This window comes from Pristis pectinata, chromosome 33, assembly GCF_009764475.1.
Source record: "Pristis pectinata isolate sPriPec2 chromosome 33, sPriPec2.1.pri, whole genome shotgun sequence".
Lineage (NCBI taxonomy): Eukaryota > Metazoa > Chordata > Chondrichthyes > Rhinopristiformes > Pristidae > Pristis > Pristis pectinata.
Genome location: NC_067437.1, coordinates 10,951,392 through 10,973,796, shown reverse-complemented (window position 1 = coordinate 10,973,796; position 22,405 = coordinate 10,951,392). Strand labels below are relative to the sequence as shown.

The 22,405-nt window shown below is 41.5% G+C and overlaps 1 protein-coding gene across 2 annotated transcripts in view; it reads left to right on the top strand.

The window, feature by feature from the left end:
• The first annotated feature begins 334 nt into the window (after nt 1-334).
• tnrc6ba (trinucleotide repeat containing adaptor 6Ba) overlaps nt 335-22,405 on the top strand; it is a 166,157-nt gene continuing 144,086 nt past the window's right edge. The window contains exon 1 of one of the 2 annotated variants that reach the window (XM_052043407.1): nt 335-551. The gene's annotated coding sequence lies outside the window, so the exon portion shown is untranslated. The remainder of the gene's footprint in view (nt 552-22,405) is intronic. The other variant, XM_052043406.1, reaches the window with a different exon arrangement.

The following is a 22,405-nucleotide window of genomic DNA, read 5'->3' as shown; positions in this document are numbered from 1 at the left end:
TAAGGGGCGTTTGATTGGCATTCAAACTACCCAATTACCTTCCAATAACGCAGGCGGAGCTGCGGGGTAGCGTTTTGATTGATAACTCAATTAGCCAATTGCATGTCGAATTCTGGATGAGGTAATGGCGACAAGTAGATGGGCGGGCACATTGTTTAAATGACATCTATGATGTCCAATCATGTATAATAATAGGCGGGGACTATTTGATCGATGTGGCTGTGAACCATTTACAAAAGGCCAGTGTGTTGATGGACATTCCTTTTATCCAATGAAGTTTTGAATCCGTACCGAAGGCGTTGGGTTGGGAGCCAATAGGAGATGCTGTAAGGGCAGAAGGCGTTGCTCTCTGGCGGAGTTGTGTTGTGTTGTGATGGTCGGTGAGAAAGTTTTTTGGCGAATTCTCTGGCCCGTTTCGTGTGGCGGAGCACGAAAAGAAAATTCTTGAGAAAAATAGCGGGATCGGAAGCCTCGGAAGTCAATGGGATAACCGGCAGCGCGAGCAAGAGCGGAGATACTTCCAGAAGATTCTGTGGGAGCACAGGTTTGCGGTGAGTTTGGGCCAAATGGTTGTGAGGAGTTTGGGAAGGAGGGAGGAGGGGCACGGAGGGAACGTGTGGGTGGGAGGGAAGAGACGAGGGGGTGGAGCGGGGTTCTGAGGAGGGGATCTGAGTTGGGGGAGGAGTGAGGGATTGGGAGGGGCACTGAGGGAGGGACCGAAGGGAGTGAGAAAGAGGGGGAGGGGCAGTGAATGCATTGGAGAGGGGTCTGGGTTTAGAAGGTGGAGCAGCAGTGAGGGGGAGGAGTGGGATCTCGGAGGGATACTGGGGAGATGAAAGGGGTAGGTGAGGGACAAGTAGAATGGATAAGGGAGGGTGCAGGTAGGGAAGGGTGAATGAGGATGGCAGAGGTGGGAGTAAGGATGGATGCAGGCGCAGGTGCTGGAATCTAGAGCACAAAAAAGACGGCTGGAGGACCTCAGAGGGTTGGGTAGCATGTGGGGATGGGGGGAATGGATGGATGCAGTCTGTGGGGGGGGGGTGGATGGATGATGCAGTCTGTGGGGGGAATGGATGGATGCAGTCTGTGGGGGGGAATGGATGGATGCAGTCTGTGGGGGTGTGGGGGGAATGGAGGATGCAGTCTGTGGGGGGGGTGGGGGGGAATGGATGGATGCAGTCTGTGGGGGGGAATGGATGGATGCAGTCTGTGGGGGGGGTGGGGGGAATGGATGGATGCAGTCTGTGGGGGGGGTGGGGGGGAATGGATGGATGCAGTCTGTGGGGGGGGGTGGGATGGATGGATGCAGTCTGTGGGGGGAATGGATGGATGCAGTCTGTGGGGGGGGTGGGGGGAATGGATGGATGCAGTCTGTGGGGGGGGTGGGGGGGAATGGATGGATGCAGTCTGTGGGGGGGTGGGGGGGAATGGATGGATGCAGTCTGTGGGGGGGGTGGGGGGGAATGGATGGATGCAGTCTGTGGGGGGGTGGGGGGGAATGGATGGATGCAGTCTGTGGGGGGGTGGGGGGGAATGGATGGATGCAGTCTGTGTGGGGGGGTGGGGGGGAATGGATGGATTGCAGTCTGTGGGGGGGGTGGGGGGAATGGATGGTGCAGTCTGTGGGGGGGTGGGGGGGAATGGATGGATGCAGTCGGTGGGGGGGAATGGATGGATGCAGTCGGTGGGGGGGGAATGGATGGATGCAGTCTGTGGGGGGTGGGGGAATGGATGGATGCAGTCTGTGGGGGGGGTGGGGGGAATGGATGGATGCAGTCTGTGGGGGGAATGGATGGATGCAGTCTGTGGGGGGGAATGGATGGATGCAGTCTGTGGGGGGGAATGGATGGATGCAGTCTGTGGGGGGGAATGGATGGATGCAGTCTGTGGGGGGGAATGGATGGATGCAGTCTGTGGGGGGGAATGGATGGATGCAGTCTGTGGGGGGGAATGGATGGATGCAGTCTGTGGGGGGGAATGGATGGATGCAGTCTGTGGGGGGGGTGGGGGGGAATGGATGGATGCAGTCTGTGGGGGGGGTGGGGGGGAATGGATGGATGCAGTCTGTGGGGGGGGGGTGGGGGGGAATGGATGGATGCAGTCTGTGGGGGGGGTGGGGGGGATGGATGGATGCAGTCTGGGGGGGTGGGGGGGAATGCATGGATGCAGTCTGTGGGGGGGAATGCATGGATGCAGTCTGTGGGGGGGAATGGATGGATGCAGTCTGTGGGGGAGGGTTGGGGGGAATGGACGGATGCAGTCTGTGGGGGGGAATGGATGGATGCAGTCTGTTGCGGGGGGAGTGGACGGATGGATGCAGTCTGTTGGGGGGGAGTGGACGGATGGATGCAGTCTGTTGGGGGGGGAGTGGACGGATGGATGCAGTCTGTGGGGGGGGAGTGGACGGATGGATGCAGTCTGTGGGGGGGGAGAGTGGACGGATGGATGCAGTCTGTGGGGGGGGGAGAGTGGACGGATGGATGCAGTCTGTGGGGGGGGGGAGTGGACGGATGGATGCAGTCTGGGGAGTGTGTGTATATGGGGTGGAAAAGGAAGGTGGACAGCATTGGTTGGGGGACAGTGAAGCTGGCAGAGGTGGGAGTATGCAGGGATGAAGTCTGACTTGTGAGTAAGGATGTGTGTATGGGTGGAAGAGGAAGATGGACAGAATTGATTTTTTAGGGGGGAGGAGAAATGAGATTGAGTGGGATAAAGGGAAAGAAAGTGGAGGGGGAAAGTGATTGTGGTTAAGTTTGAATTATCCTAGATCTGTCTGTTTTTTCTCTTCCCTCTTTGTGTGCCTCCTCCAAATGCATGTGATCTTTACATCACCAAGTATCTAGCATCTACTTGATTATGTTTGTTGGATATCCCAGTTACTGAACCCATCACTTCTAAGTAGTCCAGACCACCATTGATGCCAAGAGCGCCTCTTACACCTGTATTGCTTACCCTACACCTGCAAATTGATAATTACGCCCATGTCAATTATAGTCTACTCTAATAGCCATAAATCCCCAACGCCCACTTCCCTTGTGTAATGGTATCTCACCAGTTTCAATAATCGGCTAATAAAAAGGTGGATGATAATTAGTAATCTTTTAAACATCTTTCCTGGTGGTTGTGGGATGGAGAAAACTCTATTTGCCCCTCTCCCGAGTTATAATGGCATTCTCTTCTTTGATGTGGGATTATTAGTTCTGTAACCTAGGGCCATTAACTTCTGCTCAGGCAGGTATTATAATCATTATAAGTCTGGTTGTACACATTTGTCTCACTTGTAATAAAAGATAGCTTTTTGGTTGCAAATTTGTTCGGGGCTAGGAATAGAGTTGCTGTGGATTCAGAGCCAAGTCCAGAATCACCAGGAGTACATTGTTCTCCATGATTCAACCCTGTAGTGGCCAGTCAATATTTGATTCTTAACTAAAATTGCCTAGTGATAAAACAAGGCTAAAAGGTTAGAGTTTGCTACATTTATCTAATTTGGAGAGATTTAAACCCCAAAATATGGATAGAGCTTTGTAGGCAAATATTTTCTAATTTATTTCAAGAATGCAGTGCTTTAAGTACTTCCTTTTATCTAAACAAGTCGATTTGAGGAAATGGGAATGTATTCAGTGTGGAAATTGGAACAGATTCAAAGCAGAAATATTTCCACTTGTATCCATGGATGCAAAGCCTTTTTGGCTAAAAGTGACTTAAACGGGGAAAATTTTATTAAATCCTTATTGCGAATGTTTTTTTTCCAAACTTAGAAGTGAACTTTTGCTTCGGTTGAATTGAACCATCCTGGTATTTTAGTTTCTAAAAGATTTGTGCATCAGTTATAGACAAAATCAATTGCGTATGCTGATAAATCTGACTTTATACTTTATTGGGTGTGGTGCAATTTATTGCCTGAGGAGCATAATTTTCAATGTAAAGTTTCCTAAAAGCATGGATTCTGCAGAAGGTCCCATTCAATTCAGGAATAGAAAGAATGAATATAGAAATAGGAGGGAAGAAGGAAGAAAATGAGTACTGCAGGAGGGGAAGAGAACTGCAATGATCGATGAGCAGTCTGAGAAGAAACAAGTGACGCTAATAGAGGGTGCCCACTCAGAAGCTCCTTTCTGATGAGTATAAAGCTTTTTAGTTAGAAAAATGTCATCACCACCTGTATGCTTCATCATTGTATACATCACACAAAAGACTGTGGACAGAGTAAAGATAATCTAAAGAACCCTTTATGGCATAGTGCTTTACCAAATCAGTTGTGATTATGCATCTGATCACTTGAGGTTTTGCATGTTAGCACAAGAGCATTAAAAAAAAATCCATAAAATGTTCTGTTAAATTTATTTGCATTTTTCTTCAAGTATTGAGAACAACTTTGGATCAATGGTTGTAACCTGCCTCTGAATCAAATTTAGTGTTCTTTCCCCAATCCACAAACTCTAGCACATAATCTAGGTTGATACTTGGATTATGTGCTAGAGTTTCTGGATTGGGGAACTGTGTTTACTGGATAAGCACCACTAAAGGACGATGTCTGGGCATTATCGCAGTGCCCTTGGTGGAAGCTTGATGTGCACAATTGGTTGCCAGATTTTCTGCTTGATAAACTTCATAAAGTATCTTAACGCTGTACAGTGGGTCGAGGTTTATAAAATTGGGTAGTTGGATTGGTATTAGAAGTACTCATAGTACTGGTACACGCAAGTATATGTTGCAGCAATTAGCTTTTCGATCAATTCTTCCAATTTAATAGTGTTTCCATGGTGCCCAAAATAGAGAAACATGTTGTTGCATGAACCCCATGATGACCAATTATTGCTATTTAGAAGCTGCATTTTACAAGTTTTGCTCTTCTTATAATAAAATATTGCTAATATCGTTAATAAATGGAAAGTACAATTTTTGGAAAGAACTGGTTTCAAGAACCTAATCCTGAATTACCCCAGAGAACCTGATCGTACACTTAAAATCAAGAAGTGGGAGAGTTACAGGAGGCAAGTTTTGATTTTGTACCCTTATTACATTGATTCCATGCACTTCTTTAGAAAAGTTTTATTCTGATAGTTCATTTCAACTTCGGGCAACAATTCCCTTCCTGAATATTGTAATAATTCTTCCAGTTGGTCTCCACATTGTTAGCCTTTACTTCTGAATCTCTAAAGAGAGCAATGTTAAACATTATTCTGAATTAAGAGACAAAGAAATATGTGCATATGGGAGATGGCCATATTTTTGATGGAAGGTATTTTCACTGGGATTTATTGTTAATTTATCATAGGAAACATCCCATGATGTTACACAGAAGTACAGTGAGACAAACTTTAACACAGGGCCAAAGGAGGTAGGCTTTAAAATAAATAGTGATGTGGGAAGTTATAGAAGGGACTATGTGGTACTAAAGTCATTATGGTACCAAGTTAATTTTGAGGGAAAAGTAAACTATGCTGCAAAAGTTTTTACTTCCTGAAAAATACTTTTAATTCCAATTTCTATATCTCTCATCTATATACGTAAAAAAATGTCAAATCTAATTACTGGTTACCATTCCAGAAGTCCAGCAATGCGTCCTCCATTTTCAGTATATTTAGCTTGTCGTGGGATTAGTTTAGCTGTCTAGGTTTTGCTTATTGTTGCATTGGATAATTGTATTTGTGGGAATATGCCTGTTCTGCAAAAACTTGCTATTAATATTAACTTCCACACTTGTAGAGTTTTGTTTTGTGTATGATAAACCTTTGTTGAATTATTTTAGTTAAGCTTTTATTCAGTTTTCAACAGAGCAGTTTTGACAACTTAATGCAAAAGTTGACCAAATAAATATTAGTTGAATTAATGTGGAGTCAATGACCAACATTGTTTATTTGTATGAATTCTGGCAAGTAGTCTTGGGCTGTATTTAAGTTTTTTAATTTATCTATATTGGAAACGAAGTATGCCTGGGTTGAAAAAAATCCCTAGTTAAAGCTTTTAATTTCAACTTTTGAAGAGTCTGAAAAATGTAATATGTACAGAATTAACTTCTAATAAGGGTCCGGCTAATCACGGAGTATGGTTTTGTTTTGCAAATTAATCACTGTTGGCTTTTAGAAACAGAAAGTGAAAGGAACTGAGCAATAGGGTGTGTCAAAATAAAAATACAACATGAAAACTAAAGCTTTTAAAATTGTGGAAGGAAAATGCAAATTGGCCTTAATTGACATTTAATTTCCACGTTCAGGTTTTGGTCATCAGTTTCCATTTAAAGTGGTCGAGGCAGTAGTGAGAGTACTTGTCATTGTATTGTTTGAAAACCAGCGTTATTTTAGGGTTGTCTCAATGTCAATTGAACTGGTAATCTTGCCTCAACTGCAATGTAGTAAGTCTTTAAAACAATTTGAATTGTTTCTGGAAAACCTTACACAAATTCTCTCAACCAACTATAGTTTTATGTCCCAAAGCACACCACGCTCCTCAGATGCTGTGGCACATTGCTTCTCTTATCTTGATAGCCTTTTCCACATTCTCTGGAATTTCCCAAATTCCATTTCTCTCTTCACCAGCTTGCATTATCTTCCTACTTCTGACCTTCTCTTTCCTCTAACCCTTTCTAACTGCCTCTCCACTTTTAAAATGCACTGAAGTGTTTCTATCTGAGAAATGAAGAATTGTAAAACTGGGCCTGACTGTCAGACCTATTCTAGTGCAGTTATCTGGCACCAGATTTCAACAGCAGAAAACAAGGTTCGATATCCATATGCCTCTCCAGTTCCCTCTTAAAATCAGCTTCTGCCTCCTCTCTGGGCAAGTCCTTCAACCTGCTCACCCTGCTCAGAGTGGATATTTGTATCTGTTATGTACATCAGAAGCTGTCTCTTAAGCTTCAGCTGTGCTTCGTTGAGGTCGTGCAGGGTTTAACATATTGATTCATTTCTATACGATTGACCTTGATTCATTTCTATACGATCACCTGTCAGCCTGTAGACTAAACAACATTAATGAATCAATACAATGCAACAAAATTACAACTAAGTCAACATACCTTAAGAATGTGCAAGTGTAATTTTTGCATATAAAAGTGCCAATCCAAATACCTCCACAGACCCTTGGGAAGGGTAATTTGCACATGGTGTATCACTTCCAGGCCAGTCAAGCTACTTTGAAATTTGCACAAGTTCTGTTGAATTTTGTGTGAATTTAAAAATGTTTTAAAGAAATTTTAGTGCTTTGAGTAAGCATTCAAAAGCTCAAAATTAGTGAAATAATGGCCAAAGTGGAACACAGCTGGAAACCATAAATTGGTTCTATAGCCACCTGCCTCAGACTTGCAGTTTCAAGTACCCCCAGCAGACACTATCTAAATTTGTAAGGACATTCTTTATGTTTCATCTTGTTAAACTCAATGTTTTGATTATTCTACTCATGCCTTCTTAAGAAAAATTGTTGATGAATGTTTTGCTAACTGATCAAGAAGAAAAATTACAAGCTGAGCATTCATTGGTGTACAATTTGAATTGTGACTCTAATTCTCCAATGCAGCATTTCTACGACAATATCTGATGCAGAAAGTTGATCGGTAAGCACAGAATACTGGCTTCAAATTGTTTACTAAACGTAAAACAGTTAAGACAGTTTCAACTTCACTTAGTGCTAATATTCTAATAGAATCCATCAAGTAGGATAGTGGCGTTCAAATCAAGTGACCCTGACCTATACAAGAAATCAAGGTATGACCTCTGCAAAGCTATCAGTAATACCAAGAGACAATACCAGTCCAAAATTGAGTCCCAGACCAGCTGTCAGTTATGGCATGGCTTACTTGCTATAAGGGGCTACAAAACGAAGTTGGGCAGCATTGCTGACAGCAGCACATCACTTCCCGCTTAACACATTCTATGCATGTTTTGAACAAAAGGGGATTGGAATGTCACCACTCACCCCGACAGCCTCCAATGCACCTGAATCCACAGTCACTGTTGTGGACGTAAGATCAGTCTTTGAGAGAGTGAACCCACGAAAAGCATCTGGCCCAGATGATGTCCTTGGCCATGTCCTTAGATCCTGTGCAGATCTGCAGGCTGGGGGTATTTGCAGACATTTTTACACCCTCCCTAATTCAATCTGAGGTTCCCATCTGCTCTAGGAAGACCATTATCATCCCAGTACCTAAGAAAAACAAGGTAACATACCTTAATGAATCCACCATCATGAAGTGCTTCGAGGGGGTGGTCATGGCATGCATTAACTCCAGTCTCCCAGAGAACTTCGCCCCACTGCAATGCGCTTACCACCGAAACATGTCTACGGCGGGAGCCATCTCCCTGGCCCTACGCTCATCTCTGTAGCATCTGGACAGTAAAGACTCATATGTTAGACTATTGTTTATTGACTACAGCTCTGTCTTCAATACTATAATTCCAAGCAAACTCATCACCAAACTCCAAGACCTGGGACTCAACACCTCCTTTTGCAACTGGATCCTTGACTTCCTGACCAGCAGACTGCAAGTGCAGTTACATTGAGTTAGTAAGAGTGCATTGATGTAGTACAGGTAAAAACAATAACAGTGCAGAGTAAAGTGTCACAGCTACAGAAAAAGTGCAGTGTAATAAGGTGCAAGGTTACACCAAGGTAGATTGTGAGGTCAGAGTCCATCTCATCGTATAAGGGAACCATTCAATAGTCTTATCACCATGGGGTAGAAGCTGTCCTTGAGCTTGGTGGTCCGTGCCCTCAGGCTCTTGTATCTTCTGCCTGATGGGAAGAGGAGAGAATGACCCGGGTGGTTGGGGTCTCTGATCATGCTGGCTGTTTTGCCTAGGCAGTGAGAGGTAAAGACAGAGTCCAAGGAGGGGAGGCTGGTGTCGGTGATGTGGTGAGTTGTGTCCACAACTCTCTGCAGTTACTTGCGGTCCTGGGCAGAGCAGTTGCGGTACCAACCTGTGAAACATCCAGATAGGATGCTTTCTATGGTGCATCGATAAAAGTTGGTGAGAGTCAAAGGGGACAAACCGAATTTCTTTAGCCTCCTGAGGCTGGAATTTGATACAGTATGCAATGGCGGTAAGTTCATGGGACTGGGATATTATCGGCATTGTAGAAACATGGCCAAGGGAGGGACAGGACTGGCAGCTGAATGAGGAGAGGTTGGGTGAGCTGGGAATTTTCTCGTTGGAGAGGAGGAGGATGAGAGGTGACTTGATAGAGGTGTACAGGATGATAAGAGGCACAGATCGAGTGGACAGTCAGACTTTTTCCCAGGGCAACAATGGCTAACACGATGGGGCATAATTTTAAGGTGATTGGAGGAAGGTATAAGGGGGATGTCAGGGATAAATTTTTTTTTACACAGAGTGGTGGGTGCGTGGAACGCACTGTCGGCAGAGGTTGTGTGTGCAGATACATTAGGGATTAGACAGACACATGAATGACAGAGAAATAGACGGCTATGTGGGAGGGAAGGGTTAGATAGATCTTGGAGCAGGATAAAATGTCGGCACAACATTGTGGGCCGAAGGGCCTGTACTGTGCTGTAATATTCTATGAATGTTCTATGAATTAGTAAGGACAGGCAGCAAAAGCTTCGCCATGATTACTCTCAACACTGGTGCTCCACAAGGCTGCGTCTTTAGCCCCCTACTCTATTCCCTACACACTCACAAATGTGTGGCCAGATTCTGCTCTAACTCCATCTACAAGTTTTCAGATGATACCACCGTAGTGGGCCATATCTCAAATAATGATGAGTTTGAGTACAGGAGGAGATAGAGAGCCTTGTGATATGGTGTCATGACAATAACTTTCCCTCAATGTCAGCAAAACGAGAGCTGGTCATTGACTTCAGGAAGGGGGGCGGTGCACATACTCCTGTTTACATCAACGGTGCTGAGGTTGAGAGGGTTGAAAGCTTCTAGTTTCTAGTAGTGATCATCACCAATAGCCTGACCTCATCCAACCACGTGGATGCCACAGCCAAGGAAGCTCATTAGTACTTCTACTTCCTCAAGAAACTTGATATGTTCTCTTTGACCCTCACCAATTTTTATTGATGCGCATAGAAAGCATCCTAACTGGATGCATCACAGCTTGGTGTGGCAACTGCTCTGCCCGTGATTGCAAGAAACTGAAGAGAGTTGTGGACGCAGCTCAGCACATCATGGAAACCAGCCTCCCCTCCATAGACTCTGTCTATACTACTTGTTGCTTCGGTAAAGCAGCCAACATAATCAAAGACCCCACCCACCCTGGACATTCTCTTTTCTCCCCCTCCCATTGGGCGGTAGATACAAAAACATGTACCACCAGGCTCAAGGACAGCTTCTATCCTGCTGTTATGACTATTGAATAGTTCCCTAGTACGATAAGGTGGACTCTTGACCTCACAATCTACCTTGTTATGATCTTGCTCCTTTATTGTCTCCCTGTGCTGCACTTTCTCTGTAACAGTAACACTTTATTCTGCATTCTGTTACTGTTTTACCTTGTACCACCTCAATGCACTGTTAGAATAAATTGATCTGTATGAGTGGTATGCAAGACAAGTTTTTCACTGTATCTCAGTACATGTGACAATAATAAACCAATTTACCAGTTTTAACCACTGTAATTTAATAATGTACTGATTAATAGTGCAATCTTTTGTAACTTTTCTGAGCAGCTGAAGTTCTGTGGGTATGGGAAACTGAAGCTAAAACTTAAAGGGATTCCTTTTAAATGTCATTTTAAAACCCCTTGGCCCTCGTCCCACTTTTCCACCTATTGTCAATGATTTTTTTTCTGTAATTATGTTGTAACATTGTAAAAGTTTTGGTACATTGAGAACTTTTGCTTTCAAAATTTCAATCATGAACTCTGTGCTTGTGTGTTTAGAGTCTGCCCTTTGCTGTTGGCGTTGTCATTGTTTGAAGCTCTGTTGCATTTAAGGTATATTTTGATCTGTTTTGTCGATCAGAAGAACTATTATTGTTGTTGAGATGGACCTATTTTTGCTATTTTGGATTGCATCAATACCCGGAAAAGAGAAGGCTTGCATTTGTATAGAGCTTTCCTCTACTTTGGGTACACTCCAAGGTGTTTTTACAGCCAATGAAGTTTTTTTGAAATTCTAGTCATTGTTTTACTGTAGCAAGTGGGGGAGCCAGTTAACTGATGTTAGGGTCCTGATGCAGGGTTTCAACCTGAAATGTTGACAATTCTTTTCTCCCCTTAGATGCTGCTGGACCCACTGAGTTCCTCCAGCAGATTGTTTGTTGCAGCCATTTAAGTGTTCAGGAATACTTCCACAAACAACAGTGTGAAAATGACCGGGAAGTCTGTTTTAATTATATTGGTTGAGTGATGATGCTTGTCTCACTCACTGTACTTCAGAATAGTGCTGTGGAATCTTCAATGCCCACTGGAGAAAGCAGAAGAGATCTTTGTATAACAGTCCATCTCAGTGCTGCACTGCACTGTCAGACCTCTGCAGTGGAAGTTAAACCCACATACTGTGGACAAAGTTTGAAAACTTATTGGTTTTGGGCAACAGCACAGAGTTCTCTTGTAAATCCTAAGGTGTGCATTTACTTAAGTTTTGTTCATGGTAAACATATAACTGTGCTTCTTATGAATAATTTTATGGCAGATTAATCTAAAATGTGCTTCTGTTTTGAGATGTATATGGATGCATGTTATGTTCATTTACTGTGCTGACAGTTCTAGGACTTGATTGTTGTCTTATCATTTTGTGCTTTGTTCAGAAGTTTAGCTGTCCACTGTTTTGTTTATGTTGAAGGCCCAGCCGTAATTAGTGTTCTACTCAAAGGACACATAAGATTTCTGTGATATACCATGTTGTTTTGCAGTGATTGTGCAGCTTTTTTTTAGTGAGTTCTGGACTTCAGTCAACCCACTGAAGGCATTTACCAAATTGAGGTTGGCATGCTTGTAAAGGAAGGGGCAAAATTATGTTTGACAGACTATTCTGTTTAATTAAAAATCCACAATGAGGTGTGAAAGACAATATTAAAACAAAATTAATGTTTCCTTTACATTGTCATTTTAACCCAGTGATGATGAAAGACTAGCAATGTATTTACAAATCAGGGTAGTGTGCAACATAGAGGGGAACCAGCAGGTGGTGGTGGCCTGTGTGCTTGCTACCCTTGTTCTTCTTGCCAGTAGAGGTTATGGATTTGGGAGGCGCTGTTGGAGTAGCCTAGGTGAGAAACAGCAATGCATTTTGTAGATGTTCATTGCAGTCACTGTGTGCCAGAGGTGGAGGGTATGAATGTTTATGGTGGTTGATGAGGTGCCAATCAGGTGGATTCCTTTGTTCTGGATGGTGTTGAGCTTCTTGAGTGTTGTTGGAGCAGTATTCATCTGGGCAAGTATTTCATTGAACTCCTAATTTGTACCTTGTGTGGAAAGTCTTTGGGCGTCAAGAGGTGAATCACTTGCCATAGGATACTTGGCGTCTGACCTGCTCTGTAGCCATGGTATTTAAGTGGCTGATCCAAGTAAGTTTCTGGTCAATGGTGACCTCCAGGTCGTCAGCGATGGTGAACTCAGCAATGGTAATGCTATTGAACATCAAGGGTAGGGAGTGAGACTCTCTTGTTGGCGATGGCTACTGCCTGACACTTCTGTGCACAAATATTATCAGTCATTTTATCATGCCTGAATGATGTGAACCAGGGAAAGAACAGCAGTTGTTTCAGCTAGAGTAACATTTTATAGCCATTTGGGCTTTCAAAGGAAACTTGGGCATATTGAGCCACCATGAAGTACAGAGATACCAGGTGTCAAGTAAATGGGGCAGTGAATGATGTGTGACTTGTATTGAGTCTTCTTGTTTATTCAGTTTGTGAGATTAAATTTTTAAATTTTACTTACAGCGTGGTAACAGGCCCTTCCGGCCCAACGAGTCCACGCCGCCCATTTTAAACCCAAATTAACCTACCCGTACGTCTTTGCAATGTGGGAGGAAACCGGAGCACCTGGAGGAAACCCACGCAGACACGGGAGAACGTACAAACTCCTTACAGACAGCGACGGGAATCGAAGACCGATCGCTGGCGCTGTAATAGCGTCGCGCTAACCGCTACGCTACCGTGACTTTTCTGGCTGTGTTTGCCTTTGTGAAGGTGGTGGTAAGCTGCCTTCTTGAACCGCTGCAGCCCATGTGGTGAGGGTACTCCCACTGTTTTCCTAGATGGGGTTCCAGGATTTGGGGCCCAGTGATGTTGAAAGAATGGTGATATTTCAAAATGAGGATGGTGTGTGACTTGGAAAGCAGCCTGCAAGTGGCCATATTATTTTAGTTTGTGGTTATGGAAGGTGGTTTTAACAAGAACAATAAGTAGCCTTTTTATGCCACCTTTATTAATTTAAGTGGCTTCACAGTACGATTATCAAACAAAATTTGACACTGAGTCACAAAGAGGGGATACAAATTAAAATGACCAAATGTTTGGTCATTGGGGTAGTGATGGATGAATGGAATGGTGCAAGTTAGGATAGGGGCAGTGGAAATTTGGATGGCCTTAGGGTTATGGAGGCAGGCCAGGAGTGTGTCAGAAGAATTAAGAGGAAATTAAGGTATGTATTCTATGTCTGAAACAACTCTGAAATAGCCCTATTAATTACCTGTTGCTGGTTTGATGCAGAGGTTATTCTTAATTCACAATATCCCATGATCTCTTGGGGAAATTTGCAGTTTTGTTTTCTTACATGAGATACCTTCAGCCTGCAGCAAAGAAATAAAGTGGTTAGCCTAACCTAAAGGGCTCCCCACAAGAGTGATTATCAGACAAACTTTGACGCTGAGATACATCAGATTACAAGATAAAATGACCAAATATTTGTTTATATAGGTTTCAAAGGAGGGAAGAGAACTGGAATTTCTGCTCCACATCTCATCCTGACAATATATCTGATGCTGAGCATTAAATAATTTGGAAAACTATACACATTCTGAAGTGTTTGTTGATTCAGCTCCCAGGGTAAAAGAACACATCATTAAGTAGCTGGCTTTTCTCCTCCAGTCTTAAGGTGGTTATCCTCCTGTATGAATGACGGCCGAGATGTGTGACATCTGTGTGTCCTTCCTGAAGGTTTTAATTAATTAAAATAGATGTAATCCATGAGCCATAGAAGATTATGATGTTGGAATTCCAGCTGTTACAAATTTAAAGTAAAAAGAGAAAATGCTAGAAACAATCAACAGGTCAGGCAGCATTTATGGAAAGGAAAACAGTTAATGTTTTAGGTCAGAGCTCCTTCTTAAAAACTTTGCCAGTGTTGATGAAAGGTCTTTGATCCAAAATGCTAAATTTATTTCTCTTTCCGCAAATGCTGTTCTTCTTTCAATATATTGTGTTAACGGAAGGTACTTTTTTGACCTCTCTCTTATAAAATATAGCTTGTGGCCTAGGCTGAGAATAAGGAAGGTTAGTCAATATCCTTATTTTGAAATTTTCAACACACAACAGAAAGTAATGCATATTTTTATATGCATATTTTTATGCTTAGTTCATTAAAAATGACCAAATTAAGTGGAGAAAGTCTGAATGTTTTAAGAGCTGTGAAATGTGAGGAAGAACATTGATGCAAAGGGTCTTTATGAATTTATAAAGCAATTATAAATACTAGTACTTGCATAGCTTATTTCACAACCTTGTCATTACAGATAATGTCAATGTTATCATGTAGGAAATATGCCAACCAATGTGTGCAGTACAAGATCCCACAAACAGCAGTATGATCAGAATGCTTGGAGTAAATGAATAATAATATATCCCCTACTCTTCAAAATAATGCCATGGACTCTTTTGCCATTACTTGAGAAGGCCTTAGTTTAAAATCTGAAAGATTATATCTTGAATAGTGTAGTGCTCTCTCAGTAGTGTTTAGAGTGCCAGATTAGATTTTGTGCTCCTAGGATTTGAACTCTCTTAAAGTTCAGAGTTCAAATCCTATTTATGGCTTGTGGATGAAAATAAATTGAAGGATATGTTTTGAAGATGGATAAATGAGTTTGAGATAAAAGATTGGGTCTCTTGGGGATAACAATCTAATCCTCTATTTTTGTTGCATTCTTTGTAGCATACTTCATTGTTTCCCTTTTGTGGTTCAGTAAAATATAGAGCGGCTCGGAGTTTGTGTGGGCACTAACTCAATTACTTAATGTTGTGACTGTAAAGCAGGGTCATATGCAAAATGCACTATTTTTCTCCTCAACATTCCAGTGTTAGTGTTGGGGTAATGAACATGATATCTAAGAGTCTGCTTTTTATGTCATTCAAGTCTGTTTGTCTCCCTTTTGATTTCCCCTTGTGTTTTGGGGGAAATAAACAATTTTTGATGTGTCTTTAGTTGTTATTCTGACCCCTGAGGTGCATTGTTTTGTTCTGCAGCTGGTGTGTTATTGATGTCCCTTTCCGGATATAGTTTATTACCAAATTTCAATCCTTTCCCTTTTAATCTTCTTGCCCCTTTTTTTGTGAAGATGTTGACTTGTGGAGTGCTTGCTTCACACACTGGATGCTTCTAATACTCCACCCGTGGCCATTCCTGTGTGAGAAGCATTCATATTTATAAATAATCTTCCATGACTGCAGAGCATTGCAAACCATTTTATAGACAATTAAGTATTTTTAAAGTGTAGTCTTTGATGATAATGAGCAGATGCTGATGACAGTGGTTGCAGGATAAATATTTGGCAAATGCACTGGGAAAAATTCCCATTGAACTCTTTGATTCATACAAGACAATCTTCCATGTCTTTGTAAGAGGGCAGATGAGATCCTAGTTTTTCTCATATGAAAGACAGCATCTCTAAAAACACAGCACTGCCCAGGTACTGCATGGAATGTACGAGTTTAAACAATGTGTGTTGCCAGCTACAAAACTAATCATGGGAGATTTCTTCAATACTTTGGCCGTTCCTCATCCACTTTTATTGTGGCTGAAAAACAACTGTGCTTGAGCCAGTGTACATTTTATAAGTGGAAATACTAGCCATATTTCTCTCCGTATGTGTCTCTGTTTCTGTCTGACATGTAATATCTACTCATACCCACCCCCACCCCAAGATTCTCCCATCTGAAAGCACCTAACTTCAGACAGGTGTGTATGGAGAAGGAGAAGAGAAACTTTGTTTCTGTGTTTGTTCAATCGACTGCATTTACCTACTGAACACATTTTTGTTATTCAGAATGCATTTTTAACAAAAAAAATACTTGAAGGAGTAATCATGAAGTGTAGCTCCAGAATTTGTATTGAAGCTGGCTTGCATAGTACACAAAGTGGCGAGAACTTTTTCAACCAAAGAGTTTATGAAAGAGATAACTAAGTCAAATAAGTAAGCAGGTAGTTATGTGACAAGGAGTCCAGTTTGTTAGGCTTGAATACAGATTTTTTTTCTTCTCAATAACGTGTTTTGACTTTTACAGGACCATATTTCACTGAACTAGTGAAATAGCCAGGTCATATGCTTTAAAATACTTTGAATTACTTTGGGGAAAGTCTTACTGTATGCTTTGTTATTCTTCCCCTAATGATCCAAATATGCAGCCTGCCGAGACACTTTATCTGTGCAAAAACATTGTACCAAACCATCTCCCTGGCCCTTCACTTAGCTCTGGAGCATCTGGACAGTAAGGACACTTACGTTAGACTATTGTTTATTGACTACAGCTCTGCCTTCAATACAATCATACCAAGCAAGCTTGTCACCAAACTCCGAGACCTAGGACTCAACACCTCCCTCTGTAACTGGATCCTTGACTTTCTAACAAACAGACCGCAATCAGTGAGGATAGGCAGCAATTCCTCTGGCGCGATTATTCTCAACACTGGTGCACCTCAAGGCTGCGTCCTCAGCCCTCTACTCCCTATACACTTGTGACTGTGTGGCCAGATTCTGCTCTAACTCCATCTATAAGTTTGCAGATGATACCACCATTGTAGGCCATATCTCAAACAGTGATGAATTGGAGTACAGGAAGGAGATGGAGAGCTTAGTGGAATGGTGTCATGACAACAACCTTTCCCTCAATGTCAACAAAACTAAAGAGCTGGTCATTGACTTCAGGAAAGGGGGCGGTGTACATGCACCTGTCTGCATTAATGGTGTTGAGGTCGAGAGGGTTGACAGCTTCAAGTTCCTGGGAGTGAACATCACCAACAACCTGTCCTGGACCAACCACGTGGATGCCATGGCCAAGAAAGCTCACCAGCGCCTCTACTTCCTCAGGAGGCTAAAGAAATTTGGTTTGTCCCCTTTGACTCTCACCAACTTTTACCGATGCACCATAGAAAGCATCCTATCTGGATATATCATGGCTTGGTATGGCAACTGCTCTGCCCAAGATCGCAAGAAACTGCAGAGAGTTGTGGACACAGCCCAGTGCATTACGGACACCAGTCTCCCCTCTTTGGACTCTGTCTTTACCTCTCGTTGTCTTGGTGTAGCAGCCAGCATAATCAAAGACCCCACCCACCCAGGACATTCTCTCTACTCTTCCATCGGGTAGAAGATACAGGAGCCTGAGGGCACGTACCACCAGACTTAAGGACAGCTTCTACCCCACAGTGATAAGACTATTGAACGGTTCCCTTATGCAATGAGATGGACTATGACCTATGACCTCACAATCTACCTTGCTGTGACCTTACACCTTATTGCACTGCACTTTCTCTGTAGCTGTGACATTTTACTCTGTACTGTTATTGTTTTTTTTACCTGTACTACATCAATGCACTCTGTACTAACTTGATGTAACTGCACTGTGTAATGAATTGACCTGTAAGATCGGTTTGTAAGACAAGTTTTTCACTGTACCTCAGTACGAGTGACAATAAATCAATACCAGTATTAAAGATTATAAATTTGGAAATATCTTGGAACTTTTTTTTCATAAGATACACTTTCCCATTATTATGGGGTGATGGGAGAGTTTAAACAATAATAGAATAGAGTCGGATAAGTGGAAGCAGATTGCTTCTGGTGGTAGAAGGATCTGGCTTAATGTGAGATTTTGAACAGAGCGCCATAGAGTTGTGAACCTGTGGAATTCACTCTCAAGGTTAGTAGGGAAAGGAAAAGAATATAACAATTTTTCGATATAGGTTGGATGGGTAGATGTTGGAAGAGGAAATGGGTTGGTAAATGTGATTTTTGGGCCATAAAGACACCTAGTATAAACATCAGCTTGAATGGGCTAAATAACTTGCCTCTGTTTTGCATTTCCATTCATCTTTCTACATCCTGAATTTCTAGAGGGATCAATCTTACCCAACTAGCTCTAAAGTGCAAGCCTGATGGTTTTGGTCTATTACTACTAGAGATAATTGGGAGCAGTTTGCAGTCCGTTTTATGCCTGTCTACTAATTGTAAAGCATCAACTTAACAGTAAGTTTACATTTGGGTATTGAAGCCAAATAAATGTACTTGGGATGGCAGAGTGGATCTCTGTGACATCTCAGTCATCTTTATGAGTTGTGCATTGGGTTGTTACATTTTCCATAGTCTCTTCCTGACTGCCAGAGGTGCATATCAGAGAATTTTGATTTTTTGCATAGATGCACATATCTGGCACAATTTGTGTGGATAAAATTTGGAGATGATTCTGGAGAATCAAAGTGAAAGATCCTCTGTATCTGGTCTTTCATGAGGTGATTACTTGTGAGCTCTTGTGAGTTCTTTGTGATTCAGCTTTACCAGCTCTTTTTCTGGATTGAAATTCCCTGCTACATTTGTATTGGTGCTGTTGTTAGGGTTGCCAATTCTTCTAGATTGTTTGGAGTCTCCTGGAATTAAATAGTCTTCCAGAGACTCCTAAGAACAACCTGGGCGATGGATTGATCTGTCTGTATGCAGAGGTTGTGCACATTCAGACCATGGAATTAACTAATACAGAGGATGTGCGAGGGTTGAATCTGCCAGGGTGACATATTCAGATGGTGAGGGGGAAGGGGGAGAGGTTTTAGGGAGCACCAGACCTTCCCAACAAAAGCATTTGCAGGTTTAGAAGTACAGTCGTGCCTGTGATGGGATAACCCCTCTCCTCCAACCCCATGACTGGGGCGTGAGTTAAGGAGGAGCAGTTACTGTATCAGAAGTTCACAGGTGAGCAAAAGCATGTGTACACAGGGGAGAGATCTTACTTCCATTGGGGCCTGAAATCATTGGATGTAAACAGTTTGTTTACATTGGATGTAAACAGAGTGACAGTATTGTGATACTAGATTATGTCTATTCAGGCTCCAGTTTATCTGTTTAAGAGAATGATTTTTTTTTACTTTGTTATTATGCCTTCTCTCTACTAAGTTGTGTGACTTATCGCTATTTGAAAAGTCTACAGAACTTGTGGACATGCTTGCTGGTTTCTAGATCGGGTTAACCCTTTTTTTTGTTGCTGGATATTCTCTCAAGATTGCCTAGCACTAATCCATGGTAAAATGGGGTATGATATGTTCTTCATTTCTACTGCATGAGGTCACAATCATCAAGATTTTGTTGGCACTTCTATTATCAAGGTGAAAAGCAGTGATTTTTTTTGAGCATTTGTCTTGAGGCTCTAATTCTCATAATACTCTGATCTTGTTTGGAGACAACTCAAGTTCTCTCAATGTAACTGACTTTGATGGCATGTCACTTATGAAACATGGATGAGTATTGTTGCAATTACTGAGGCCTATGGCAGCCCTTTGATCAATTAGGCTGAGCTTGGGTTTGGACCTGCAGCTGACTTACTGAACTGAGAGTATTAATCGGAAAGTCTCATAACATTCACCGAAGAAGCACTAGATTTTTTTTATTGAATTCAAATGTATTCAGTCAATTGATAATTGTATTGGCTTTGTAATTTTGTCTTTTACCAGCAGCTTTGTCTACAGGAAATGCATTGTGGATCACATTTCTTTTTCTTTGTGTCTTCCAGCAGCCTGTAAGTGCAATACTCTAGGTAAATGGGAGAATTGTGAGCAATATATGAATTATATACATAACTCAAAGAATCGCTGAGGTTTGTGTACTTAAAATGGTTAGGCTGTTTAGCAATTTCCTTTGTATAGATGAAATCCAAACTGTGGAGCAACCAAGAATTACTTTATAATTGTTTTAGTCATTTCTCTTGCTGCTATCTTGTAACACTGGTTGACTAGTAGAAAGTAAAAAGAATACTTCAAAATGATAGCTGAGAAGGTTAACAAATAGGGTCAAAGAAAATAATTTTAAAAAAATTAGTGAAGAAGCAAGAATGATGTAGCAGTGAGGCACACTGGTCTTTGCCATTGCTCATACAAAAATCAATGTTTGGAAGTGCTGAGGTAGTTATACAAAAATGTTGTAGCAGTTTCTAAGGTAGTAATATTTTTGTAAAACATACTGTATATAATAACAATTTGATATCATTTTGGGTTAAGTTGATACTACAACTAAGGAACATGAAACCACAAAAATTCTTCACCCAAGGAGTATTTAGGAGAATGCACATGCAGTGAGTTTTCTATGTGATGAAATTGTAAGCTTGCTTAAACAGATTTTGATGCAGACACTTGGCTAGGTTATTTGGATTTGTCTCAATACTATTTTTCTGAAACAATTAAAAAAAAATTGAATTTCTGAAAAAAGATCAGTTTCAAAAATACATCACTACCTACACCTCACCTAAAAACTAGCTATCATTGTATGTGTTGCATATAAATAGAAGATGTGCATTTTCTAAGACTACATTATAAAGCAACCACCTACAGTGGTGCTCACACAATTTCACAACATTTGTGGGAACCTTTAATATTATGTTCATTGAGCTGTGAAGTACACCTGGAAGTGAAATTGCAAATGTTGCCCATCCATGCTCTGGGAATGATCTGGGCTGATTAGCAAATCCATTAATTGATGGAAGTATTCATCTGTACTTTTATCCATTTTGAAGATGAAATTGGAGCCTTCTCAAGTAAAAGCAAAGATTGAAAGTCTACCATTCAGCTCGCCAAAAAACCTGTAGTTGTTAGAATAGTATAAATTTGCAAGAATAAATGTTAGATTTTTGTTAACACGGGTATCAAGTGATTTTGAGCAAATTAATCTAAATGGAGATAGAGCAATGTGATTTAGTTGAACAATGGAACAGACCTCCTGAAGGGGTGAAAAACCTACCTCTTTACCTTGGTAGAATGAAGGAGAAAGTCTGTTGCTTCTCTACTGACTTCCTGGGTAGTTGCCATCTGCCATATATTATTGAAGTGTATTAATTAGTTGTTAGGTTCAATTACTTTGAGCTGAGTTAGCTGACCTTAGCTATTATAGTATTAATTCATGGATTCCAGGCCACTCCTCGCCTTGGATGCTTGGTCCTGAAAGCTGTCCAGGAACTACTGATGGAAAAGTGTATAAATAAATGTTTGGTGAAGATGGTATTGCTGTAACCACCTCTAGCGTCAAAAGTCTCATGAGACCCATTCAGTAAGCTTGTGTGAACAGTGGTTTGCAAAATGAGATATGTGACCCTGTTTGGGTTGTATTTCTAAAGGGAGAAAATATGAATGAAGAAAATCACCTCATCTTTTGCTATTTCTTTTTCTTACAAAAATAGAATTTTGGAGTTGAAAGCAAAGAGATGTATTTAACTCCCTCCTGACTCAAGCCAATGCGAATGGAACAGGGAAGCAAAGGTGGGCAATGTCCGTCATTGGTAACATCACTTCATAGTTATCCTTTTCGATTGTAGGTAGTGTTGGTGACAACTGGAAAACAGGTTAATTATAAAGAACAAACACCGCTAAGGAAAAAATTTTAAAATAAACACTAAATTTAAACATAGTGTTTAATAATCCATGTTGTAATAAATATGCTGGACCATTCACTGAGCCAACTAGAAACCATCAATCCACCAATGAACTTCCTTGCATTTAAAGAACTGGTCATGCCAAATGTATTTTTTAAGTTGGAACTGTGAAAGACTGAAGGAAACAATGTCTGAATGTGTCATGGTCAGACAATATTTTGAAGTCCATTTGGCCTAATAATGATCGTCCCAATTTACTGAATTCTTTTGGAGGATATGATGATCTGCTTTTGGGGGGGAAAAACCTCCCTACCCTTTTTCTTGAGGTCTTTGACTTATGGATGTGGATTCATGATCATCGTTCAGTCCCAAGAAACTTGATGTGTGATTTGGTCAATATGATGGCTGCTAGTCACCCATTTGAGGATAGAATCATTGGCATAGGGCATCAAAACTAAGCATGATTCATGTCTTGCTCTATGCCTATAAATACTCTTTCCTTAGTAGTCACAGATTAAAAAATCAATTGATAATTTCCTCCTAATGCTCAGGAAAATTGTGGATGGTTTGCACAAGAACAGTTTCTTGATTGAGGTTTTATTTCCAGAAAAAAATCTTTAATTTCAGATACCATAATATATGATGAAAGCCTGTCC